The 19,089-nt window shown below is 36.3% G+C and overlaps 1 protein-coding gene and 1 non-coding gene across 5 annotated transcripts in view; both read left to right on the top strand.

The window, feature by feature from the left end:
* STS (steroid sulfatase) overlaps positions 1-19,089 on the top strand; it is a 200,872-nt gene that overhangs the window by 616 nt on the left and 181,167 nt on the right. The gene's annotated exons all lie outside the window — the stretch shown is intronic.
* LOC148130539 (Nuclear RNase P) lies at positions 398-639 on the top strand. The gene has a single exon (XR_015750017.1).

The following is a 19,089-nucleotide window of genomic DNA, read 5'->3' as shown; positions in this document are numbered from 1 at the left end:
CTGGCTGAATAACATTGGTTGGGGGCGGGAGACAGCGAAGGGCAGGTGAGGATTGGAAGCAAGGGCGCGGAGAAAGCAGTAGTTTCCGCCGCACATGCGCACCGCGCTTTTGTTTTCTTTCAGTTGTTGAGGCGTGGGTGGTGAAGCTCCGTGCGTGGGTTTTATTGTTCTGGTCTTACTACTAAAATAGGAAAGGGTGGCAGGAAGCAAGTCGTGTGAGGAAGGCAGCGGTGGGCGATTCAATAGACACAAGCATGAATGACCTGCAGGTACATAAACAAAACCAAAAAAAAAAAAAAAAGCAGCAGGTATTGAATAACGCTGCTTCGTTGGATCTCTCTTTTCGTAAAGACTTCTAAGAAAACATTTATTTGGAAATTCAGTCAGGCGTTTCAGTCCTAGAGGAAGCTCTCCGTAGAGGCCACATGCTGGGTGTCCATCACCCTTTGTCCCGCCTCTGGGGAGGTCTGAGAGAAGGGCCAAGTTTGCCACCCTAGCAGGGTGCCACCTTCTGAAGGGGGGTGAGTTCCCAGGAATCCCAGCAATGCACCCAGACACAAAAAGACATTCACATAGGATTTGGCCCAAAGTGGGAAACAAAATAAGTAGCATTAAAACTCCGTGTTGTCCTCCTATAAGCATCGGAATCGCGGGACTTCTGGTTTGTCGGCTTCGCGAGCAGCAGGGATTCGCGAAGCTGCGCGATCCCTGCTGCGCTAGCCGCTTTTGGTGCTCCGATCCGGACGGGTCCGGAGCTAGGCTGCCCTGCAGGGGCAGCTGAAGATAGGGGGGATCCGGAGAGGAGTTTGGGGGTGTTGCAGACCCCCTCCCTGGCCGGCAGAACCCCCTTTTCCCAAGACGGTGCAGCGGCGGTCTGCAATGGCCGCCACAAAGAAGCTGGCAGCCAGGTAAGAATGCGCAGGAGGAAGTGGAGAAAGTTTTTGAAAAGAGAAAGTTTTTCTTGGTTCCCAGGACTCTAAGACATATTTAACAAAACTCCTGAAAATTATGACTTTCTGAATGATACCTTCTAGAAGAGGAAAAAAGCAGCAGTTTGGTGGTGCTGAAAGGAAAGTTTACTCTCCTTCCCGACGGAATTAATAAGTGGACATTGAGAAACCTGTTTTTTTCAGGTAAAACTAGCTTTATGGGATAAGTCGGAAGGGAGAGGACAAAAAATATATTCATCTGGTTTGATTTTGTTGGAGGAGATGCCTTAAGGATTTGAAGACAGAAATAGAACTCCAATAAGGCTTCAAAATACAGATTTGGACTTTCTTTTTTCTTTTGTCTGATACTACCCCTGGAAGAGAAAGGGAGAATTTTGTCTTGGCTTGGATTGATTGAGGATTGTGGATTTTGGGATTGTTTTACTTTTTTTAAAATATCTTGGTTGGTGTAAGAAGAAAGAGGAAAAAGAAAAGAAAAGAAAAGATCTATAATGGCTTTTTCTTTTGAGGAACTGAGGGAAGAATATGAGCAAACAAAAGCAGCCGGTAAAGATGGTATGGAAAAAGCCTTCCTATTTTTAGAAATGGCGCTGGTTAACTATCAACAAACAATACAACAGATGGAGGCAGAAGAACAACAAGAAGAAGAAGATGAAGACGCCATCTTTAATGAATTCCAAAATTTAACTATGAAAGAAGGAAGGAAGAAAGCGAGGAAAATGAAGGACTTAAGATCTAAAAAAACATTTAAGAAAGAGAAAAATAAAATGCAAAATAAATATAATGATAGTAAACAAAAGAAAAAGGGAACACAACAGAGAAGGGATGCCAGCAAGGCAGAGGCTAGAAGAAGGGGGGGTAGGAATATTTGGTGGGGAAGAAAGAAAGGGGAAAAGCGGAGAAAAGCCACAAAGTTTTGAAATTAGATGGGAAAAGAGGAATTTTTTTTAGGGACAAAGGGTAAAGTACAATTTCCTTAGAAAAGATTTTGCAAGGTACATAAGATGGTATTGTAACATCTGTATTAGAAATAGAAAATTAGAATGGCTTAAGAGTTAATAAGAAATTAAAATGTTGAAATGTTTAACAATGATTGATTTTAAAATGTAATAAAATATTAAAGGGAAAGGCAATGGGAATGTTATAAGATTTAATATTTAGATTTATTATTTAACTATGTATTTAATCATTTTGGATTTATTACTCTGTTTTATTGTTATTAAAAGAAAAAAATTAGTAGATAGAATGTACCAAGCAGAATCAGATTGGGTATTAGGTGTTATTTTAAATGTTAATCTAATTAATTTAGGGGGAGGATAGAAAGGCATCATACTCTGATTAGTGATTTCAGGAGAAATTCTTTTTTTTTTTTTATAAGGAATGAGATAGAGGGATAATAAAGAATGGGCAAAAGATACAAATATAATGATTTAAATTAAGATGGATTAAATAAGATAGAATTATGAAGAGTGAAATGTGTGGAGAAGTTTATATAGAAGATATAGAATGGTAAACAAAATAGGTAATGATATGTAAGATGAGCATGAATATAATTGAAGCCCATATAAAGAGAGGTACCTGGGGCCAAGTTACTTTCCTAAAAGATTTTTTATATGTTTGTTTGTTGTGTGTTTATGTTTTTGAGAGTATTAATAAAACCTTGTAGAAATACAGAATGAGAATAATGGTAATCAAGTCAGAAAGAAATAGATGAAATAATAATAGTGAAATTGAATAAGAGTAAAGAGAAGTAAAGAGAAATTGGATAAGAGGTATTTTTATGCTCATATGGAAATGGCTTAAGGTAGAATTGTATTGTATAAAATGGGGTTTTATCTGACTTGTAAAATTTATAATGGAAAAAGGTTCAAATATGTAATGGTTGATGATGATTTGTTTGTCTTTGAAATTAATAAAATTTGCTTGAAAAAAAAAAAAGCATCGGAATCGCTTTGATCCCAATAGCTTTATGGTATTAACTTGCAAGCAATGGCAGTTTAAATTTGAAAAGTTCCTTTTAAAGGGGAGGAATAAAAAAAATAAAAAAATACTGAGCACCGGGAGACGTTAACTCATTTTTTGCAGGGAACAAAGCTGCATGTCACTATTAAGACTGCACTCTTTATTTCAAAGACCATTTCGAAGATGGAATACTTAGATCAGTTTAGGGTTAACTCTAGGTGATTTGAGAGAAAAGAAAAAACAAAGTCCAGTTACCTCATAAAAAAGCACTTTTTGGACAACCATGACCTGGATAACATAGAATCTCTCTAGACCTTTAGCTATACAATTTGGGACAATACCCTTTGAATTGTGTGGGAGTAGGAATGGATTTCCAGAGGAAAAATTGCAGGCTACAAGAACAAGGAGCATTGAGGACACATAAACCTCCAAGTGCTTTAACGACCCTCTAACTACCAGCTGTCTACAAGGAATATAAATCCTTCCATTCCCCATTATCCTGCCAGAACTGAAGAAGCTTCTTGGATGAGAAGCAAAATGTCTTCAAAAGAAAAAAATCCAGTTGCCTCCAGAAAAACCACCTTTGGGACTGTGTGGATGATAATTTACTATAAATATGTCCTATTTTCTTTGTATGTATATTTATATTACTGAGTTACATCTCTCTGAACTGAGACAGAAGGAAGACTGTCAGACTATGCTATGGTCAGATAAGAGGCTGTATATTTATTTCCAGTTCACATAAGGAATGGGAGCATGGAAAATATTTCAAAAGTTCCTTAGTTCTGTGGACTGGAAATAAATATATAAATTATTTGTGATAGAATGGATTTGAAATCAGCTTTTGACTTTATTGCCCCAAAATAAGATAAAATATAATAGTTACATAGATTATAGTTACATTTAGTGTCTACTAGATCTATTGATGAAATGTTATGAGAACAACATGCAGATTTATTACAGTCGTCAAGGGCATGTGTGTGTTTGTATATGCATAATTTCAATGGAATTAAGAGTTTTCTTTATTTTTCCTTCTTCAATCAAAGCCATTTCCCTTAGGGCAAGAAAGATGTAAGCTTAAGAATTATCAGAACTAATTAATCATTCTTAAAACTACTGTAGTGGCATAAAATTACTTATTTTGTTAATTAACTATTTTATGAATGCATAAATGTAAATAGGCCTGCCTATAGTGTGCATGAATTTGCATTCCACCTACTATCAAAATTCTAGGCAATTTACATTTCAAAACAAAAGAAAACATGAAAATACAAAATACCATGTAACAATGTTAATAATAAAATGTATCTTCAATCTTAAACATCTATTGGAAAAAATACACTCTTTACTCTTTTCTGAAATGTCATCAGGAAATGGAACATCCTAATCTTAGATGGGATGGAGATTATTCCAGAATGATGGAACCCTTTTGCTGAGTTTACTGAGTGTAAACATCTCCTGTATTTTTTAAGCAGGATAGTCTCTCCTTGTTCTCCCTCCCATCCCCCTCCCTCTCTCTCTGTTTTTCTGTATCTTACTGTATTGTACATATTTATGTATAAAACAAGTAGTACATTATGTTATTTGTGTACTATGGAATTTATACACTATTAGATATTATTAACACTAATCTTTAAATCTTCAGAGATGAAGGAAAAAAATCATGAACATTACCTTTAATATCTGAAATGTCAATATTGATAAGTATAGAATTATTTAAATTTTGCATTTAAAGCTAAGTATGTCATTAATAAATAAATGCAACATACATCATATTTGTTATGCAATTAAGGTTTCAGTTTTAACTCAATACTTAAGGTGTCTACTGTACTGTTGCTTATTATTGTTGCTTATGCATATTAAAGACCAAACAAAATATAGAATAAGAAAAGCAGAAAAAGTTTTAGAAAGGTTCTATGTCTGCCTCCTCAGTCACAACAAAGGAAGTGGGACGGGATATACCTTTGGCAATAAGAGTTTTACATGTAATAGCCAGCACTTTATTTTGCATTTGCAAACCAATTAGCAGCTACTGTGCCTCCTACGTATCAATGTTATTGTGCTGGTTTGTCAGCAATTGTGCAACTATATTTGCTATTTCAAGGAAGTCCCATGTATAGCCAATCAACAATGGGATAGTTAAAATTATGAGTATCTGTGGCCAGATCATTCCATAAGGACTGCCATCACATTTCCTTTTCAAATCAGGATGATCTTTTATAGGTAAATAAAGCATCTGCTGATAATCTGTGAGATACATAATGCATCTTAGGGCAGACTATTTTTCCTGTTCCTTCTTTGCTGTAGCAACCAACTAACCAATTCATGGTGACCAAGAGAAAAGAATTATAAAAATATGCTTCATCATGAAGTGACTTTCCAACTCAGTATTGTATTGTTTATTTAATTGAATAGTCATAAGACCTTATCAATAACATAACGTAAATATATAACAAGACAGAATACAGATAAGTTAGATATATAAGAATACAGTAATGAAAACATATGTGGAAAACCAGGGAGTCAGAAATCGGATAATAGATCACCCTTGCAGGATACACCAATTTGTTCAATATATTGTGTTCTTAGGACTGCTGCCTTGATTATAAACTTAGCAGTCCTACGAACGATGTGTACATTAGAGGCCCGGAGGAAATATAACAATCTGTAGTTTGATTCCCAGTGGGCTGTTCTTTCCAGTAGAAATGATAAATATTTAAGCCTAATAGGGGCATATATTTGGCAGTTGAACAAGATGTGGGAAATATCTTCAATGGCAGATGAACCACATAGGCAGGTTCTCTCGTGATATGGTACATGGTGGAAGCACCCATGCCTAGACATGGAATCCAGTAACTCAAATCTGGCTCTGGTGTAGGCTCTTCTCTGTAATTGTGGCATACCCATTGAAAGGTATTTTTCAGGTTGGAAGATGTTTTTATTCTTAGCCAACCATCTTATAGATCTGTTTTTTGCTAATAATTCCATGTCAGCCTGGGCACTAATATCCAAGACTCTGTTTAAAAATTTCCCTTGCCTGGGAAGCCCTTGACAATAAATATTGGGTAGAAAAGCCATGTCTTAAGATGGCTCTGTGGAGTTGACTGGCCCAGGAGTTAAATTGGAACTTATTTAACTGTTCAATTAGGCATAGTTTGGGAAGTCTATCCGAATCCATTGATTGTATCTTTAGCCAGTATGTAAATGTTTTAATTATTAAGTGGCTATGTAAGGAGTGGATACCCAATTCCACTCTGACTGCTGAAGCAGAAGTGTTCTTATCAGTCCCCAATAAGTGTCTTAAAAAGCAGGTCTGTGTTTGTTCAAGTGGGGAGGCTTTATTTAAACCCCACAGTTCTGCACCATATGCCAGCATTGGAACTATTTTTGCCCTAAATACTTTCAACATAGGGGTCAAAGTGCCTGGGTAATTATGGTTAAATAATTTATATAATCTTTTGGTGCTTATCTCAGCTCTTAATGCACTACTTTTAAAGTGATTAAACCAAGATCCTGTATTAGTAAAAACCACTCTTAAGTAGGTATAAGAATTTACTTGTTCGATTGACTTCCCATTAATCTGCCAATTATATTTCCTATTTTTTGTGTTGAAAACCAACACTTTGGATTTGCTTTTATTAGTATTTAAGAAATTCAAAGTACAATAGGTATTCAGCTTATACAACAATCTCCTCAGGCCTATTTGTGAATGAGCCATTAATACCATGTCATCGGCATATAAAAGAGTATTAATAAATTTATCAAGAATCTTTGGCATATGCAAATCTACTGCATGCAGGAATCCTGGTAAATCATTGACACAGAGATTGAAAAGCATTGGAGATAAAATGCAGCCCTGTCTTATGCCAATATTGGTAGGTATGCTCTTAGACAGGGCTCCATTTACGCCAGTACAGATTTTCACATGGGTATTTGAGTAAAGGGTCCTAACCAGAAAAAGAAGTCTGGGCTCCATGTTCAGGTCCGCCAGTTTCCTCCACAAGATATTTCTGTTTAACGAATCAAAAGCCGCACTTAGATCAATAAATGCAGTGAATAATGTCTTACCCATTTTTAAATACCTTGTTACCAAGTGATATAATGTGAAACAATTTTCTATGGTAGATCGCTCTGGTCTAAAGCCTGTTTGTTCCTCCACCAAAAGATTATTCTCCATAACCCAGATTTCAATTTTTCTCAACAAATGCTTTGCATACATTTTAGCAACAATTCCAATTGGGCTTATTGGTCTGTAATTAATTGGATTGCGTCTATCTCCTTTTTTATGTAAGGGAACAATAATGGCCACTTTCCAACCCACAGGTATGCGGCCAGTATTGTTTATAAAAGTGAATAGCCCTGCTAACAAAGGCGCCCACCAGTCCATATAAGTCTTAAATAATTCCGGGGGCAAAAAATCTTCACCAGGTGCCTTATTAACTTTTAATGATCGAATAATGGATTTAATTTCTGAAACAGAAACAGGGGGCCAGATAGGGAGATTTTCTAAAGTTAATAAATCATTGCTTTGGGTATGCATAGAGTCCTGATTGGATTTAAAAAGAAGATTAGAATAAAAATTCTCCCAGGTTGAAGCAGGAATGGGGATATCAAAATAAAATTTACATTCCTTCAATATACCTGAGACAGCATTCCAAAAGAAAGGTGAATTTGACCCTTTTGCCCAAATTTCCAAGTCTGACCATAATTTAGTTCTAAAGGAAGCCTTCTTTGATGCTATCAATTTCTTATAATCACACCTAATTTTCAACATGTTGCTATAGTTTTTTGAGGTGGGACATCGCTGAACCCTACGCATTGCAGCTTTCTACTGTGTGAACAGTCAGAATCAAACCAGCTAACTCCAACTTGTTGGCGGTTTCTTATCGGAAGTTTGACAGTAAGAAATTTCTTCAATGAATGACACAGATCGTCATAATGGACCATAATATTATCTGAGCCTGAAGATGGATGAGAAATTAAGCTTCTCCAGATCTGAGGTTGTGCAGAATCCAAAAAAATAGATAATGCCGCAGTATCAAGTTTGGCCCATTTGAGTTTTCTATCTTGTCTCACTTCCAGGTTTGCAAAAAAACTTTTGCCACAAGATGAGTTTCTCCGTGTATCTGAACTGCCTTGAAATAAAACTAAAATTGGTTGGTGATCACTACCTTCCTTCACATGGACTTGTATATCTGTGAACCTCTCAAGCTTATCTCTTGAAACACATATATAATCTAGAATGCTACTGGAGTTACTTGAGTGATAAGTAAAAGGATATATAAAACTATAGTCCTTACCTCCTATAATATAGAGATTACAGTTATAAATCATAGAAACCAATTGTGTACCTGCAATATTTCTTTTGTAATCACTGGAATGCCAGGGAGGAATAGTTAGTAAATAATCCTCAGGAATAACACCAGAATAAACAAAGTTATGTAAAGATGCCCCTACCCTGGCATTAAAGTCTCCTGCCAAAACTAAAGTAACGTTAAGGTGTTGGACATTTAATTTTATAACTGTCTCTTCCAAATTTGCCCAGATATTAGGTGTATGATAAGGGGAGGAGCGAGGAGGGATATATATATTCAGCAATATCAATCTGAAAGAACCATAGAAGAACTTGACAATTAAATGAGAATCAGAAGCATCACCAAAGCTGAGCTTCTGGGCTTGCCAGCCCAACTCTGCTTTGGCTAAAATTGACAAGCCTCCAGAGGCCCTTCCTTTAGTCTTAGATTTAACTGCAGGAATAGACCACGAATCAAAGCCAGGCAGATGGATCTGTTCTTCATCCATGGTCAGCCAGGTCTCCTGAAGGGCTATAAGATCAAAGTTTATCAAGAAATCCTCCAAGTCACCATCCATGGCTCTGGCTTTCCAGCCAGCAATATTCCAGGATAATAGGTGAAAATAATCTACTTGCTTGTCATTTGTCATTATCGGGAGGGAATTAATGTGAGCATTGGGAGGGACACTAACATTTTCCAGTCATTCCACAGGAGTAATATTATCCAAGATTCCCTCCCTAAAATAAAACAAACTTCACTTCAATATTTGGTAAAACAAAAGCTTTTTTATTCCTTCCTCCGCAAGGACTCCAAGACAATAGCTAAGCAAATAAAGTCAGATCTAACCTGAGTTTCCTGGAACTTAGCATTTTAAAAGCATATGCACTTTATCCCAACTAAAAGTTTAAGCTACTTCAAAATGAACTTATTTTTGGACAACTGTTATATGATATAAGCTTCGTTTTATCACAGTATTTTGTAAATACTTTTTATGTACAAAGGAGAATCATAAAGGTTACACTTCCCTTTGAGTTGTTGAAGGTAATCACATCTTTGCAAATTGCTTCAAAAACAATTTTTGCCAAGCTACTTCATTTGGATGGGAAGACATAGCTGCTTTAATTATTTTTTTAAAAATGCCTTGTTCTCATGTCTGCATGTTGCAAAGCAGATATTTCAAATGTTTTTCTCAATGTAGCATTTAATAGATGAGACCTATGTCTTACACTTGGACCAGTAAACGGTTCCTGGTTCAGAAAGAGAGAGAGAAAAGTTGGCATTTGCAAAATAAAAAGTACAGGAAGTGTTAAGTAAAACATTAAGGGTTTGGTAAACTAGGTGCTGAAAATTAAGAACAACAGTGAAAAAAATGGCCTGAGGTTAAATACAAAGAAAAGCAAAATAATTACAATAGATTGTAACCACCAGCTAAAATTGACAATGAAGATATTAAAGTAGAAAATATTCTGCTTTTAGGATCACCAGCAAAAACACAACACTCAAGAAATATACAACAAACTATCTCTTGTGCAGCAACCTTAAGAGTCTTGTCTATATCTGCAGAGATGAGGATTAGGCAGACAATGGTTTTCCATTTAACAACTGACAACCCATTTAACAACTGACTCACCAACAGAAATTTTGGGCTCAATGATGGTCATAAATCAAGGACTACCTGTATAATAAAGGAGTATTTGTCAGGCCTAGCCCAAATTTTAATATACTAACAATGCAATACTATTTGCTTTCATGTTTGAGTATTGTAAGCCATTATTGTAAACCAAAATCATAGTAGATGGACAAGATTTGAATCTATATAAAAGCATTGGAATTATTATATCACATAATGCTGGAAAAATGCATTAAAGAGAGCTGAGTATGATAGCTGTTCAAATCCAGAGGAAAAACCAGTGTGATTACTAAGAATAATGTTTTCCTGCTGTGAAGTTCTGATTTCTTCTTCAACATTTAAACCTTTGAAAACTCAGAAAGAAATCTGTAATTTTTATTTGAAGATTGCTTTTCTGTGAAGTGGCAACACTCCTGCTAACATATTCTGTGCAACAAACTTGAAATTCTAAAATAAGGTCCTTTAATAAATAAATATATTATATAACATTGTTAGATTTGTAATGTGGGACAAAACCAGTAATAAGACAGCCAAAATATATTCAGATTCACATATTTGAACAGTAAAACTGAAACTGCATTAAGTATGTATATATGGTTTTGTGAGACACAGTTATCACAGATGAATGAAGGCAAATATACGTGTCCCAGGATAGTGTTGCAGGATCCAATCTGAGTTGGTCATTGGAAACAGAGGTTTAGTCTTCCCAGCTTTCAGACTCGTGCTGGAGTCCATCCTCAGGGAACTTCTCTCTCATCAGAAGGTGAGAGAGAATATTCTGGTAAGAGAGAAATGCCCTGAGGATGGCCTTCAGCACAAGTCCGAAAACTCAGAAGACTAAACCTCTGGCCCCAGTGAGCGACCCAGATTGGATCTAGCAATTTATCCGGGATCTATCACAGAGACATAGAGTTGAAAGGTATCTAAGATGTGATTTCCTCAAACTCAACTCACTAGATCTCTCTGGTATCTACTAGTGTACGACTATAAAGGTGCAATAAGTAAGAGTGTTATTTCTGTACAAACAGCAATTTTTCAATTTCGATTTAAACTTTTAATTGAATGTAAAATCAAAGTTTGAGATATATTCATTTTATAATCAGAGTTTATGGTATATTCATTTTAGAAGTTTTTAAACTGAGAATGGTAATCCTTGTCATGTTACACTTATATTAGTTTTTTTGTGAACAATTATATATCCTGGTGAACAACTATCCTGTGAACAATTATCTAACCAAATAATTCTTCAAAAATTCATCAAAAAAAAAAATCTGTCCTGCTGGTGACTTTAAACATTCTCTGGATTATTTCCATTATTTTCCCCAGATGTGACATTCCTAAGAAAACCGAGAAGCTCAATGAGGCATGTTTTCAGTTTCTCTCATAGTAGCATTGATTTGAGGCAAGTCACAATATTCAGAACTTGGTAAACTTAGCTTGGACCATAGACATCACATGAAGTAGTGCACAATCAGAGTAAATTAAAAATGCATTATGTTATTCCTATATTGGTAAAAAGTCTGACTTGACCAGATTGTTATCATTTGTTCTATGAGAGTGTTTACAGCTTGTCAACAAATCCCAGCTCTTTAAACACTTAAGCCCATATTCAACACTTAGCTGGATTTAGTGGGATATTTTCAGATGTGAATCAATTTGCTTATTGCAGATAAACTTGAAGCCTTAAATTGGTTCTCCAGATCTGTGCAAAGAGATTAGAGTATATATGTTCTCCAAAGTTTAAACTGTAAAATGTATCCTTCCATACTTCCAGCTTAACAGAGACATTTTATTAAAAATATTTAACAATAATAGAGCACATTAGATATATAGATAAACACACACATATATTCATTTTTCTCTTCTAAGTAATGCATCACCAGTACTGTGCTTTTCCTATTATTATGAGTCTTATATACATTTTATTTAAAAAGCTACTTTTTAGAAAAATATATAAATATGCATGGAAGATAATTATTGAGGTGCAATTATTACCGGTATATACTTAGCTATCCATTAGTAATAGAAGGCATTGATATTCAGCTTAACTATCTATCTATCTATCTATCTATCTATCTAATTTAGGTACTACCCACCTCAGTCTCAGACATGTATTTACAATTTTACATAATAGCTCTCTAACCTGATTTCAGTCTCACTGTATTACCTCTTCCTTTATTGTATTCTTTGTGTCCCTTTCTAAATCTATAAATATCAGGTGTTTCTTGTTTTCACTACTTTTGATTATGGGTACTCAAGGACATTGTGGTATTTCCATTTCTTCATTGGATATTGCTGATAAGTTCTTCCCTACTTTAGGCCTATCTACCTTTCTTTCCTACTGACTCTTTTCCATGTATAGTATTCCATCTCTTCAGTGATTTAGCCTAATCTGGAATTCCCCTTCTCATCTTTGGATGGAAAAAAAAAAGGTCAATAAACTTGGTTCTTCTTAAAATGATCCTCTGGAGTACACATCTGGTTAAAGCCAAATATGATCTCCAACAGCAATGGAAGAGAGACTTTCTTATCATTAGTAGAACACTTTTAGAAAGCTTTTGTATGACTCGCATTTTCTTAAGGAGGTAGTTTGTAGTTCTTGGCAAAAATGGGCAAATCAAGATGTGTTCAGAAGTAGCCGGAAGTGATAATTGTAGATGGCCTGAAATGGTGATATCTGAATAGAGGCAATTGGGTGAATAAGTGAATTCAGCAGTTGTGCTTTTCTTGTACGGAGATTGGGTTTATCTTTTGTTTGTTCATTGTAAAAGCTTTTATACTGCTTTAGGTAACTTGATGCTTAGCAAAAAATGGGAAATATGAGCCTCAATAACATAAGAGCAATAATCTGAATAAGAGGAAAACAAACAGATGAGCATGGATTCAAAGAAGCACATTAGAGATGCAAAATAACATAAAATAGAAATCCTGATGCAGCATAACAAGGCAGGTTAATTGCACTCCTCTTCCTCTTACACCTCTACAGGAATAGTTGAGCCAATAAATTGGATGGCTGTAGATGTCATACTTTCTTGCCTCTATTCCTGGTTTTCATAACCTTTCCCCACTCCTTTGAGACCCTCATTTGCACTTTCTACCATCTATTTCCATAGAAAGCCTCATATGGCATCCACCCACCATACAGCAAGAGAGAGGGATGGAACTCTCATAACTTGTGCTGTCTAACAAAACAAAAGTTGGCATAATTTTTGTACTGCCAACACTTGGCTATGTGTCTATAGAATTCACTTTTCTTTCCACCTCATCTTTAGAGACAGACTAATTGTCAACCCTGAAGTTGGCTTAACTGTGGCCATTTTCTTCTTGCAGCTTTTCTCTAGACAGGTTTCTATTTCTCACTGCTTCAGGGCTGACACAGCCTGGAGCTAAGGGGCCAGGGAGCGGGGGTGTAGAGCTAGCTGGGGTGTTGTAGCTTAAATAAAATTCTTTCCCCTGAGAATCAAGGACTTTGATATAGGTGTTCAAAAGGTGAAGACTAAGATCACCTAGCAACTGGACTACATACTGATTGGACCATGTGACTGGAGACTCTGGGTGGAAATGACAAAGTTCTACTTTTAATTAGGTATAAAACCAGCGGGAACTTAGAACCGGTTTTCCACCAAGTTTGTGCCAATTTGATATGTCCTAATAAAATGTTCTTTGAGAGATTTGCCTGCCTCAGAGTTCTTATTGAATGGGATGTATTACTTGTAACTTTGACACTAACGTAACACAAGATCAATAAAATAATTTTAATTAAAACAAAGGAAAAATATAAGCATCCTTTTAAACAAAATTCAAACATTGATTGTTGAAAAAAATAAAATACAGCACTGGTCAGATGATGACCAGCCACTTATAAAGAATATGTAATGTTTTAGACTAATTTTTCAAACTTGGCAATTTTAAGATGTGTGGACTTCAACTTCCAGAATTCTACAGCCAGCCATGCTGTAAAAAACATTATAAGATGGATATTATAAGATGATTCAACAAAGAAAAATAGCTATTTTGGAAGTATAAATAAAAATAATTCCCAACTTTGAAAAGTAGGGAAAATGCACAAAAATAAAATAAGTTCTTCATTACTCTCATTTGTTCATTACTATTTTTTTATTCTTGAAATGGATGTTTGAATGAAGGTTCGAAAAAACTCAAGAAGAAGGGGTGGAAGTGATCCACCTTTTGCTCTACTTGACCCAAAAGAAATCGTGCATGCATTGAAAACACCAAAGCACTCATTAGCAACAGCTGCTTTGCCTTTAAATTACTAAAAATTTTAATTCCATAAATTGTGAAGAATCAAGCAAATTATGACAATTTTAGAATATATATAATTCTGGCTCAGTGAAAGAACAGATCAAGACCATCAGTCTAGAAAAAGAAATCAGAATTACATAACTGTGGATGATAAGGAAAGTGATAACACTCAGCACTTCATTAACTTCTACAATGGGCAGCATGTCAACCCTGAAGCTGGCCTGGCTGAAGCCATCTTGGAGCTTCAGTGCTGCCACACTGAAATTTGGAATCCTGACACAGTGCACGTTGGTGATACAAACTTTCTCGGAAGAGAAAGAGTGCTTATAGGCTTTACAGATAAGGCTAACTGATGAAAGTAAGTTGCTTTTTAAATAAAAAGCAAATGACAAAGAGAAAACCTTACAGTTAGTCTGGCTGCCTATTTGGCATACTAGGGCTACGCGCAATAGTACTGTATTGTAGAGTAGAACTTCTAGTTCATTATCATAAGAGGATAGGCCTAGAAATGTAACAATCTTTTGAAGGGAGATAAAAGTTGTATACCAGAAGAAAAAGAAAATGCTTTCACTTCAGAACAAAATATTATCAAATGGCTCGTGTGATCTGCTGTTGTTGGGGCAGGGGGTGGGAGTTTGGGGATGATTTTTTTTCAGATTTTGTTCTATTGTACTTTAATTTATTTGATTCTTTTTGTTAGTTTTTATTGTTCTTTTAATATGGTTTTACCTTCTGTAAGCCGCTTTGAGTCGCTATGGGCGAAAAGGCAGCAATATAAATTCAATAAATACATACATACATATATTAAAGAAAGGCTGGTAGGAATTACAATAGCAGCTAACCCTTAATTCTTCCTCAGATGATTTAATGGAGTTAGCAGAATCATAGTATATTAATATACTACAGTAGCCTTGGATCTGAATTACACACCTGCAAAATGCAGCATGAAGAAACTAGGTGTCAAGAATACAGTCACTAACTGAGGAGGAAAAGAGGAGTACAAGATTTGCTTCTTGAGCTGGAATGTTACACCTGCAAGGAGGATTCCTTTCTCAACTTTGTATCTTACTGTGATATATTATTGATCCAGGAAACCTTATTCAATAATGAGATAGTAATGTGGAGGACTTCCGGTTTGCAGGGCTTCGGTGGCGGCAGGAATCCGCGATCATGTGTGGTTTCTGCTGTGCTCACCACTGGAGTGCCCCGATCCAGCCGGTTTTGGGGCTATAGTTACCCCGTAGAGGTAACTGAAGATAGGGGAGATCTGGCAGGGGTCCGGGGGAATCGCAACCCCCCCTCCTCAGCTGGCTTCACTCCCTTTTCCGAAAGTGGTGGAGCGGCGGTCAGCAATGGCCGCCACAAAGAAGCTCTCATCCGGATAAGAATGTGCAGGATGTGTCAGTTCTCCAGGCTGACCTCTATTGCTGACGCTGCTTTATGTCAAGCTACAGAACTTTTCCCATTCACTCAACTAGAATGAACTTCTAAAAACGTATCAACACGTATCAAAAAGGAATCCTTTATTGAGATGACACAATTCCTGTAGGAGTTCAAAGCAGCGTCTGACGTCTCTCAGGCATACAGGGATACATAAGGGAGTTTAGAACCCCTCCCCTTATCTCGATGTGCATTTAGTGAAACAAAAGCCACTATGTTAATTCCTCCCCACCCCTTTTTTTTAAGGAACAATCTTTTTCACAGTTTCCCAGGGCATACCTAGTTTCCCCCCCCACTCCCTTTTTAGAACGAACTATTCAAGAGATTTCCAAGACACATCCCACTGTGGAATTTTTATGATCTTCTCATTTCCTGGTTGTGCCTCTCAGAGGTGATAGCTCTGACCATTTGGTTTTTCTCCCTCCATTGTATCATGTGTGGGTTATACAAATTTGATATAAGATTAAATATATTCAGGTTACATTAAGAAAGGATTTCTTTGTCAGCCTCCCCCCCCCTTTTCTTCTTCCACTGAAGAAATGACAGATACACGGATCTGACATCAGTTCTGGAGAACCAGTAGTGGAAATTTTGAGTAGTTTGGAGAACCGGCAAATATAACCTCTGACTGGAGATTTTACAGTATCCTTCCCTTGCCACGCCCACCAAGCCATGCCCACAGTACTGGTAGTAAAAAAAGAATTGAATCCCACCACTGATTCCCACCCCACTCCAGGGGAAGGATACTGTAAAATCTCCATTTCCTTCCCACTCCTGGGGGAAGGTTACTGCAAAACCCCATTCCCTTCTCTCCCCACTAACCTGCTTTCTAACTCTGTTCTCCTGTGCAGGGCAACAAAAGAAGACCCAGCCAATCAGCTGGGACTCGGGAGGCAGAGAATAGATGGGGGGGGGCAGTCAGTGGTGGTATTGGCCAGTTCTCCAAATGACTCAAAATTTTCACTACTGGTTCTCCAGAACTGGTCAGAACCTGCTGAATGCCACCTCTGGACCATGTCTGATCCCACTATTCTGAGTGTGAGGCTTATTAGACCTCTATAAGCAATATCAATGGTGGATACTCTATTTTATCTATAAAATGCTCTGAGTGATTTATACATTCTGCCAATAGGACTGTCTTCACAGTTCATACTGAGTTGGAGACCTTTTTATGAATGGGAGATGTGCTCATTTATAATGAACACTAGTGATTTTAATACTTGTGTAAAAATTGGTGATGACCCATTATATGCTAGATTTCAGAGCTGCTCTCCCGCCTTCGAAACAGATCAAACAGTCAAAGAATATGCAGACAAGCTGCATATTCTGCTTGGTCCAAATAATCAATATATTTAATTTCTTGAGGGTAAATGAGCATCCAGTTGAAATCACCTACTAACATTATTTGATCTACTTTGTTATGAAGTTATTGAGATTATTTCCACTTCATAAATGACCAGTTCCCACTCAGTGCATTATCAGCCCCAGGCTTCTATTTATTAAAAGAATCTGCCATGATAAATGGTGTTTTAGTAGAGATGGAACAGAAGAGCACACAGCTTCAGAGGTTCCTCCCTTATAATCAGTGGTGGAATTCAACATTTTTTACTACTGGTCCTGTGGGTGTGGCTTGGTGAGCGTGGCAGGGGAAGGATACTGTAAAATCTCCATTCCCTCCCCACCCCACTAACCTGCTGAATAGCACCTCTGCTTATACTACAGAATCCATTGTTTAAACCTTGATAACTATGATATACTAGTGCAGTATTTACAAAAAGAGATATGAATAATGATTGCTATAACTTCCCAGCACAAGTTAGAGCCACGATTCAACTTATTTTGTGTTAAGAACTTAAAAAGCACTTACTACATGTAATAAAATGCATAAAATTAATGAGACTCTCATGTGATTACAGGAGGTTTCCAAGGAGTATTATAAATAATCACTCAAGTACAAGAAGTAAGATACTATGAAATAAATTTGATTCATGCAGTAAGAAATTAAGATTCTCTCTGTTTTTGGATACTACAGTAAATATTCTAAAATCACTGCTTTTATACCTGTTATAATTATGAAAATATGCAGAAAGTAATTGCAGGTACAGTCACAGGACAACCTGTTTTAGCTGTTTAATAAAGAACTATTAAATTAGCCCCAGTATCAGTATTAGATATTGAAAATTTAAGGGCCAATTCAGCTTAAGGAAGCTAGAAATTTGAGATCATGTGTCTCTTTAGGCATAAAGTCAGCTGGTCTAAAAGAAAAAAATAACAGAGATGAAACCAAACTGGACAAGAACATTATTTTTTTTCTTTTGTATTTTAATCTTCTGAATAAAATAGAAAATTCAGAAAAATGTGGCATAAGGCCAGCTGGTGACCTTGCGTCAGCACTCTTTCTCAGCCTAGAAGAAGGTAATGGCAAACCATTTCGGAAAGTGTTGCCACGAAAACTTCAGGAACTTGCCCAGGCAGTCTCTGTGACATTATCTGGAGTCATCACTGACTCAGAAGCACACACACACACACACACACACACACACCCTACAAAGTAGGGGAGCGGATGATTTAATCCCATCACAAGAACTTTAGAATGATGGGATTTTATTTTGGCCGAATACTTTTATTGATAAATAAGCCTAGAGGTTGGGAGCAGAAAATCATTGTTGCCATCTTTAAAAACACAAAAGAGCTGTGATGGTGCAATAGTTAGAATGCAGTATTGCAGGCTAAGTCATTGCTCACTCCAAGAGTTTGATCCTGACCAGCTCAAGGTTAATTCAGCCTTCCATCCTTCCAAGATTGGTAAAATGAGAACCCAGATTATTGGGGGCAATATGTTGTTTCTGTAAACCGCTTAGACAGGAGCGTAAAGCATTGTGAAGCAGTATATAAGTGCTAAAAGAAGAATGACTCTGCTAAGTAGAGGACTACTCAGTATAATAAGTAAATTCTATTCAATATAATAAGTAAATTCTATGCTAGAGATATATAGGGAAATAGGAGAGACTAAGATAAACAGGAGCATATTCTAGTAGAGGAACAGACAAGTTTTAAGAAGAGACATTCCCTTATAGATCAGTATTTGATCTTACAAGGCCCAATAGAGATATATTCCACCTGTTTCTTAGTTTAATGCACATACCTTTTATTGATTTTAAAGGCAGTTCTATTCATGCCAATAAGCTATGGGAAAAGTTGGAGGTTTTATAATTGGCTGCCTGCTATTTTTAATATGAACTCTATATGAAAATACATCACTGAAGTTATATGCATCTTGCAGTTATATTTAATAAATGCTGTCAATATCCAAAAGTGAGTTAAATAGGAGTGCATTCTGGGTCTGTACTATATAACTGTTATATTTAATACTGGCTAATCATTTAAATGCTTTTATTTTTCATCCTACTAAGATCAATAAAAGTTTTGTTAATATCTTATTGTATCTGGGTCTTTTTCCCCAGGGTTCTTGCTGGACTTGGAAGAGCATTTAAAATAAATGGTTATTAATTATTTAAAAAGGAAAGTTATGAATTTTACAAATGCCCTA

The sequence above is a fragment of the Notechis scutatus genome, chromosome 5 (genome assembly GCF_049901735.1).
Source record: "Notechis scutatus isolate UNSWTSFEM ecotype Mainland chromosome 5, rNotScu1.2, whole genome shotgun sequence".
NCBI lineage: Eukaryota > Metazoa > Chordata > Lepidosauria > Squamata > Elapidae > Notechis > Notechis scutatus.
This window is presented reverse-complemented; position numbering and strand designations above follow the sequence as displayed.